Here is an 8,592-nt window from a genome sequence, read left to right on the forward strand (position 1 = left end):
GCTGTTCAAAGTAGCTGGTCTGGGTACCAATGAGAAAAGAAACTTGTGTCTGAATGTAAGTGCATTACTTCCTTCATCAAGAAAGAAAGAACAATAGTAATAAAAGATTCAAGTCTGTTTTAGGACACCTGGAACAGAATGATGAGAGAATGAAGAACAGGGCACTTAGCAAGTCAGTCAAGTGATGGAGAAGATCAAGACTTTGGATTTGGTTAAGGAGAGGTGAGAAGAGATCAGAGGGAATCCTGCATCCAAAATTCCAGGATGTGGGGCTAAGGAGATAGCGTAGTCAGGGTTGGAGCCAGAGTTTACTTGAGAAAGGCAGGTTCCTTTTCTCCCCCAATTACAGTTGACATTCACTGTTATATTACTTTCAGGCATACAGCATAGTAGTTAGATATTTATATAATCCCTTGGATAAGTCTAGTACCCCCTTGACACCATACAGTTATTACAACATAATAAGGCAGTCACTTTTAAAGCCAGCAAGGACCTTGGGAAGTCCCCTTGCTGCTTAGAGATGTGTTTGACATGGCATCTTGAAGGAGACAAATACAGTCTGGCTCAACTCTCTAACTGTACGATACCTTTTTTGGTAGGTTGTGGATTTCAATGTTTTTATGCAAAAATTATGAAAGGAAGAAAGGTGCTCCAAATGTTGGTCACAGTCTTAGGACACATTCATGTCATTCTGTTGGTATCACCAGCCAGTGTTCAGCAGTGCCTTTGGGATGCTTCAAGATGACATAAGGTCTCTCTTTCTTGCTGTCATGGCTAGTTTGGTCCTGAACTTCTATATCCACACTTTCTCGTTCAGCCAATCCCATCCAATTCAAGTCCTTCAAGTCATCATGCTTTATCTCACACCTGGGCCTCTCCACTGGCTAGTCCTGTCTGGGAGGTTTCTTCCTCCAAACTGGCTGGCCAGCTTTCAGGTTCTCAGTTCAAATGCCAGCTCCATAGAACCCACTTCTCTGGGGATGATATAAATTTATAGTCTGTCCAGCTCCACTGTTCTTTTTCATGGTGTCTTGTTTTGGGGCTTCATCATACCTACTGACTTGTAGGTTTTGAGATGGTGTATTTTTGAAAATTAATTGCCACTTTATCAAACATTATGTATACACATATATTTTTTAAAAAGCATTGAAAGGTTTATAATGAAAAGAGTGCTCTGTGTACTAATCCCTACCTCATTTGGTCCTGCTCACCAGACAAGTCACTTTTTATCTCTCTTAATTATTTCTTATGGCACATGCCTCTATATTTCTAGCAAATATGCTTATATTGTTATCTATTAATTTATCATTATCAGGCTTCCACTGACTTTCTGCTCTAGTAGATGAAAATTTAGAGCTTTTATACATTTCATTTCTTTTAATATTTATATCATACTTTTGGGGTAAATTTGATCCAGTGTTTCTATTTTTATGATCACGCAAATATTGTTCACTGCAGAGTCCAAATAGTGTCTTATGATCATTTCTTTTCTGATACACCTTGTATTTCCTGAATTAACAATTGCCTCTTTATCCCCAGTTGGTTATTTTCCCCATTTATTACCTTTCCTCACCCATTCTATCAGATCAGTAATTTTTTTTTTTCCTTTTTAAATCAGGGGTTGACAAACTGTGAAAAAAAAAAATCACATGGTAAGAATCTTACACTTCTCAGTCTAGACCCGTGGTTGGCAAACTGCAGCTCGCGAACCTGGGCAAGTCTATTTTGAAGAAATACTGTTGATATTTGGCTGTGTTGACTAATGAGTTTGCCGACCACTGGTCTAGACAATCTCTGTTGCAACTGCTTAGCTATTGTAGAGGGAACACAGACAAGGGCAATGTGTAACTGAGTTGCAGACAATATGTAAATGAATGTGGCTGTTTCAATAAAACTTTATTTGCAAAACTAAGTAGCAGGCAGGATTGGAACATGGGTTGGAGTTTGCCAACCCCTCTTCTAAATGACAACATGTATCAGATATTAATTTGTGTCATTCTTTTTTTTTCTTTTTCTTTTCTTGCAGCCCTTGCCTTAAACTTCCCCCCTCTCCTGCTGTCTGTACTGCCCCGCCCTGCCTGGATCCTGGAATTTCCCCACCCTGCTTTCCTATTTTGGACCCCTTGTTTCTTGGATCTCTGCATCTTCCTCTTTCTTTGCTTAGCTGGAGGACATCCTCAAGTTACTTCCTGAAAAAGAGGGTGTGTATGGAGGTAAACTTTCTGAATCCTCCTTTGTTTGAAAATGTCTCTATGTTTTCCTTACTTTTGTTGAAAGTGTAGCTATGTAACGAATTCTATATTCAAACTTTCCTTCGAAGTTTGAAGGCCTTCTCCGATTTTTTCCAACTTCTAGCATGCCCAGGAAAAGTCCGATTGCAATCTCACCCCATTGGTTTGTATGTGATCTTTTTCTCTTCCCCTCCCCCATCTAGAAGTTTTTAGCATCATCTCCTGAAATGCCATGGGGATGTGTCCCAGCATGATCCTTTTTAGCCCAGGCTCTATGCCGGATGTACGTGAGTCTGGAACTTCTTCAACAATTTCTCCAGACACCAGCTCTCCTGTCTTTTGCTTGTAAGGTGGCTGTCAGGCTCCGTGGGGCCAAAGGGGGCATCTAAGGGTTTAACTTTTCCTGTGTCCAGATGCGCAGCCTCCTGCCCCTTGCTTCTGCGGAAATACAGGTGTCGCCGCCTCACCTTGCAGGCCTTCTGCAGGGTGGGTGAGATGTTCAGCATTCTCCCCCACACGCTTTAAGTTGCTGTTTTCTCCACTCTGCTAATATGATCATTGCTCATTTATCTAGACCCCGTCTACCAAAATTTGATTGTCATTTGTTGCCCACTATACCTTAGACGTTTCTTTGGTAATTTCACGGGGAAAAGAAAACACTATAAATGCTGTGCTCAGTTTGCCATGTTTCCCCAGGAGTTCACAATTTGCATGATATATGCACTTGTCTATAAAGCCTGCCTGCTCCACCTTGGAGAGGAGGCTGTGTCTGCTTATTCACCTACTGGATCCGTAAGGTCTGGCTTAAGTGGGCCTTCTACAGATGTTTAGTGAACGGGACAAGTTGTGTTGAGTGGAATGGCTTAACAGGAGCAGAGGTCTTGGTGGGAAGCGCAGGGATGATGCTGGGAGAAAATGAGACCAGGTTATGAAGAACCTTGAGCACCGGGTCAAGGAGCTGAAAGGCTGGGGAGGGTTTTCTATGATGCTGGAGGATGGTGGGTGAGGAAGTATTTTTCTGGCTGTGATATAAAGGCTAGTTTGAAAGGAGTACACATGTAAGGGGATAAAATGTCATGAACTAGCAGGAACCCGTGAGAAAGGAGGAGCTGGACTGCAGAGAGCTGTGGAGGCAGAATCAGAGCATTTATGTTCTGATTCAGGGATTCAGTATGGGGAGTTAAAAGTGAACCTCAGCCCGGCTGACGCGGCTCAGTGGTTGAGTGTCAATCTATGAACAAGGAAGTCATTGTTCCATTCCCGGTCAGGGCACTCACCTGAGTTGTGGGCTCAGTCCCTGGTGGGGGTATGCAAAAGGCAGTCTATTGATGATACTCTCTCATCATTGATGTGTCTCTCTTTCTCTCTCCCTTCCTCTCTGAAATTAATAAAAATATATTTTAAAAAATATATCTTAATAACTGGTGGCTCCATTAGCAGAAAGAAAGGACCATAAAAATGATTTGTCGGGGGAAGGAGAAGAGTAGATAATCATTTTTGTTTGTTGTATTTGAGGCAACAAAGGAGCATCCAAGGGAAACATGCAGCAGGCAGCTGACTATTCTAGAGGTAAGGAATGAAAACATAGGTTAGGAAGTTATTCCCCCAGAGAAGTCAAAGGAGAGTATGACACGAGAAAGATTCTTTTTGCATAAGTCACACAGATGACAATAGACCTCACCCCAGGATTGGAAGTCAGACCTGTCTAAATCTGTTCTCAGGTTCCACCACAACAGTGGTTAACTCTCCAACTCCCTCCCAGATGCAGCCCAGGAGAGCAGAGGCATAGGACTGGCCTTAGGAAAGCTCCCATTTATGGGACGGGGACTTAAGAATGAAGGCGAGCAGGGGAGCAGGAGGCTGATGAGTTCTGAGAGAAGGATGCTGGCGCCACAAGACTTGCAGAAGTCTGGACAGGAGGCAGGACCTGGAAACCCGGGTAGGCCTGGCAGCCTCAGCAGGCCAACTTGGCTTCAGCCAGAGCTGAGGTCTGCCGCAGAGCCCGCCTGCTTTCGCTCTGAAGACTTCCCCCAGAGCATCAGCTGCACTTTCTTTACTTACACTTTCCATCCTGCCTGTTGCTACAGTTGAAGCCAAAGCAAATGATGGCCACGTAGCAACTCTCAGAACCAGGACTGACATCCTGCCTGGTTACTCTCTCACACTTGTTCAGCCCAGAGCAGCCTGAGGGGCTCGTGGGCAGGTGGGAATTAGAGATTTTTCAGAAGTGCCCCATGCAGGGAGGGACTCCTGGGCACCTCCCCCCACAGCCCCTTCCCTGTCTCACACTGAGGGTTCATGGCATGCGCTGAGGAAGGAAGAGGAAGCAGTTGCCCTGAGTGTAGGGGCATGGACTGTGTAGGTTGTGAAACGATATGAGAAACCTCCAGAACCAGCAAAGAAAAGTTTTGTTTCTGGAATTTGGAATTCAGTCATTCACACTCAACATTTCTGTGACTAGAGGGTGAGATAAAAATCTATGTCATCCCATTTGTTTTCATCTTCGTTTTAAATTATCAGATTTTAAACAGAAATGATCAGTGTGATATTGTTTCCTTTTCTAAAATGTGGTTTAATTTCATAAAGAGCCGAGTAAGACGGCACAGCTGAATCATAGGAAGTGTCAGCATGCAAGCTCTGTGCCTGTGATTGCAAAACCCTGGCCGGGTACCCTTGCTATTCTTGAAAAAGGGTTCCTGAATCCGAGGTTTGTGTTTTTCATGAAGGCATTTTCTCTTCTCTTTCATACAAGCTGCTTTTGGTGAGAGGACAGCACCTACAACCTCTCTTATTTCATGGGCGAGAATCTTTAATCTAGCGAGAAAGCATGGGTCTTGGGTTTGAATCCCACCCATTCCTCTTTCTTCACTGGGTGACATTGGAACAGTCACCAAACTTCTCTGAGCCTGAGTTGTCTCTCTAAAGTGCAGATGGGAAAACAGAGTATATACATGTCTATATATACATGATGACTAATACATTGTTAATGATTATTAGATATTACATGTATGATTAATTATTGTGCTTCTGTGATTAATGTATTGCTGGTATTTAGTACATGCTGACATCATGTTCATCCCCCCCCCATTGAATAGGACTGGATAATTTTTTTCCTATTGCTAGTCACTGACTCACCAAAAAAAAAAAAAAATCAATTTACTGTATGCTGTTAATTCAAGGGAGAGAGTTGTGGGTGTTTGTGTTTTGGATGCTATTTTTAGACATTACAAACATGTTCCATCCACTGGATTCTGAAATTAAAATTGAAGAACACTGTTTATATCTGAATCATATATTACAACAGATGAAAATATATGCATGAGTTCAGGTCTATATCATAGGCATTTAAAGGAGAGAGAGGAGAGAAAGGGGGAGAGAGAGACAAAGGAGAGAGAGAGAAGGAGGGAAGTACTAAGGGGAATAGACACACAAAATTGGCAGATATTTAAAGGACACAGCAAGGGCAAGCTTCACTGGATGTAAGCATTAGAGTTTGCACATTTGGGGCAGGAAAGACTTCATAGAGGGAGTGATGCTATACTGGGTCTCAAAGGAAATGCAGTGACTTATTAGCAGATAAGACTAACTTATCTGTGGGTATAAAGGAGGTTAAGAGTGTGTTCTAGGCAGAAGAAAACGCTAAATGGCTTTTGGAATGACCCAGTCCTGTCTGAACTGGGAACTGGTTTACCTGAAGCACAGCTCTGTGTGCTCTGGAAGCCAGGGTGGCAGGTAATCAAGATCCTGGATGCTGCAGGCAGACAGATGCGGATTTAATCTTGACTTACTAGCTGTGTGGCTTTGGTCATACTGTTCCTCCTTTCTGAGTCCTAGCTTGTTCATATATAAAAGGAGGATAAAACTCAGGAGTGTTGTAAACCAAACTCAAAGGCTAACATGGGCCAAATTAATGAGGCATGCAGCCCGTGGGTCACGAGTTTGACATGCTTGTTGTAAACTTTCAGTGAATTGTCAAAACACATGTAAAAGATTGGTGCATTGCCGGGCACACAGTAGGCCCTCACACTGAAACCATTATTTTCATTTTAGCATTTTGGATCTTAGTGGCACTCTGAGCAAGTTGGGTCAGATGTGAGAAGTAATCCCCTGTAAAAAAAAAAAAATAGGTTATGACTTTTCAACTCTCCTCTGAAACTTCTTAGAAACGTTTCTGAATCACAGTTATTCAAGTATCAATGTCAAAATTTTCCTTTGGGGTCTATCCCTCTGTATTTTCTAAGGCTGGAATGAAATCAAACCACAGTTGAGAGAGTCACCGTATTTGTTGTAAATTACCTCGAGGTGAAAAAACCTTAAAACATTAGCTCCTGAGAGCAGAGCTCTTCAGAAGGCTACCAGCCAGCCATACACTTGGTGCAAAGCTGTTTCAAGCCTGTAGTGATGAGTAGCACCAAGGATACCCAACGGAGAGGATACTGTAGCTCTGGGTTCGCTCTCTCAGCATAATAGATGCTCATGTACAGAATGTAGAGAGAGCAAGTACAGCCACGAGACTAATGCATGAATAGAAAGAAGTCATTTTCAACACAGCCCCACTTGAAGTAACCTTTCTTTCTCTTGTAGGATGATTAACCACATTAATCATCTGATCTGGTTGAGTGACACTGAGTGGGTCTCTGGTTTATAATCTCTCCTTCACAGGTAACACAGTAGGGTTACAACACAGCGTCCAGGTTTGCTCTTTATTGAAAACCAGGTTTTTTATATAAAACCTTGTTAAAAATGCAGAACTAGTGCAATTCACATACATTTCAGAATTCAAGTACACATTTGATTTTGCTAAGAAATACCATGAATAAACACAGGCAAATGAGATCTAAATAGGCACACAAGTAATGTCATTAATAAACTTAAGAGACACACATGTATTAATAGTTGAGAAAAATTTTCTCCAATTATTATGTAAATTCTGGACGCTGGCATATATAAATTATATGAGTAGAGGTGTAGACATGTAATTAGCCTGAAAGAAGTAGACGGATGATTATTACATATAGAGTGACTATAACATTGTGGAATGCTGTTTTTGTTTGTTCTGATGAGAAAAATGTGCTACTGTTAATATTCTCTGCAAAAAAATACAGTATGAGCAAAAAACACAAGAAGAATAAAAATAAAGATGTATAGGGAGGAAGCAGCTAACAGTCACCTTTGATCCTTTGTCATTGAAGTTTTCAGCTAGATATTTTAAGAAGGAAAAGTCATTCTCATATTTCATTACTAAAAAAAGGCAGTGACACTTGTGTTTTTATAGAAGACAAATTTCTAAATCTTAGCTAACCTTGACATAATAACCATCAATACTTCTAAACACTATGTGCTGGGCAGTGTTTTAAACACTTTAAACACACTACTTATTTAATTATCATGATAGCCAAGTGATAGGTTTAATTATTCTCCAGGAAAAAAATGAACTACAGAGCAGTTAAAGCAACAGGCTACAGGTCATCTTGCTGTGAGTTTGCCAGGATTGGGATCTGGGTTCCAGAGTCTATGTTTCCCATCACTACACTGGACTACATCTTTCAAACAAAAAAAAAAAGAAATTTAAAAAATATTGTGTGCATTTTAAATAATTTACATCAAGTACATTTTAAAAATTTGCTTACTTTTATACTTCTGGGAACAGATTCAGTAAATTGCCTTCTACACAGTGTGTGCTTTTTCCTTTAGACATTAACAGGAATATACTATATCAGCCACTTATTGGTACACGAATATCTTTACATTCAATATTCAAAAAATAGTACCTTGCATCAGACATGTGACTTTGATTCTTAACTACTGTATAAAAGCATATAATAATACAACTGTCTGGTTCTACCACCACCAATCCATGGCCTCCCAGGGCCAGGCCGAGGGTGGAGCCTGTAGGGCTAGCATCTGAGGCCAGGCTGGGTGAGGAGCTGGCAGCCAGTGGAGGCCAGGCTGGCGAGAAGGCCAGACTTGTTCTTTATTTCCCTGTGCCTTTGGCCATAGTTGGTCTTAGGCCCATTGTTCTCAAAGTTGAGTGTGTATCAGAATCTCCTTGTTAAAACACAGATGGCTGGGTGCCAACCCCAGAGCTTGTGACCCAGTAGGTCTAGGGTGGGGCTTGAGAGTGCATTTCAGAAAGGTCCCAGGTGCTGCTGGTCCAGAAACACACATCAGGAACCACTGATCAATTGAGCTATCTTAGTATTAGTCCTTCGAGTTACCCATCTCCCCCAACCGTTTTTGTGTTTACTGAATGTAATGAATACTGGATCAGGGCTTGTTTCTATCCTAAAAAAGAAAGGAATAATAGTGTAGGGGGGAAATGAAGGTATTCTCTAATATCTGAAGATCCGTTGTATCAAAA

At 41.6% G+C, this 8,592-nt stretch overlaps 1 long non-coding RNA gene across 1 annotated transcript in view; it reads right to left on the reverse strand.

Moving 5' to 3' along the window:
• The window catches only part of LOC107184521, an 8,176-nt gene extending 1,064 nt beyond the window's left edge, over positions 1-7,112 (reverse strand). The window contains exons 1-2 of the long non-coding RNA XR_001515371.1: positions 7,103-7,112; positions 1,777-1,783 (exon numbers count right to left, since the gene is read on the reverse strand). This is a non-coding gene — a long non-coding RNA (uncharacterized LOC107184521). The remainder of the gene's footprint in view (positions 1-1,776; positions 1,784-7,102) is intronic.
• Positions 7,113-8,592: the final 1,480 nt, after the last annotated feature.

This window comes from Myotis davidii, unplaced genomic scaffold, assembly GCF_000327345.1.
Source record: "Myotis davidii unplaced genomic scaffold, ASM32734v1 scaffold866, whole genome shotgun sequence".
Classification (NCBI taxonomy): Eukaryota; Metazoa; Chordata; class Mammalia; order Chiroptera; family Vespertilionidae; genus Myotis; species Myotis davidii.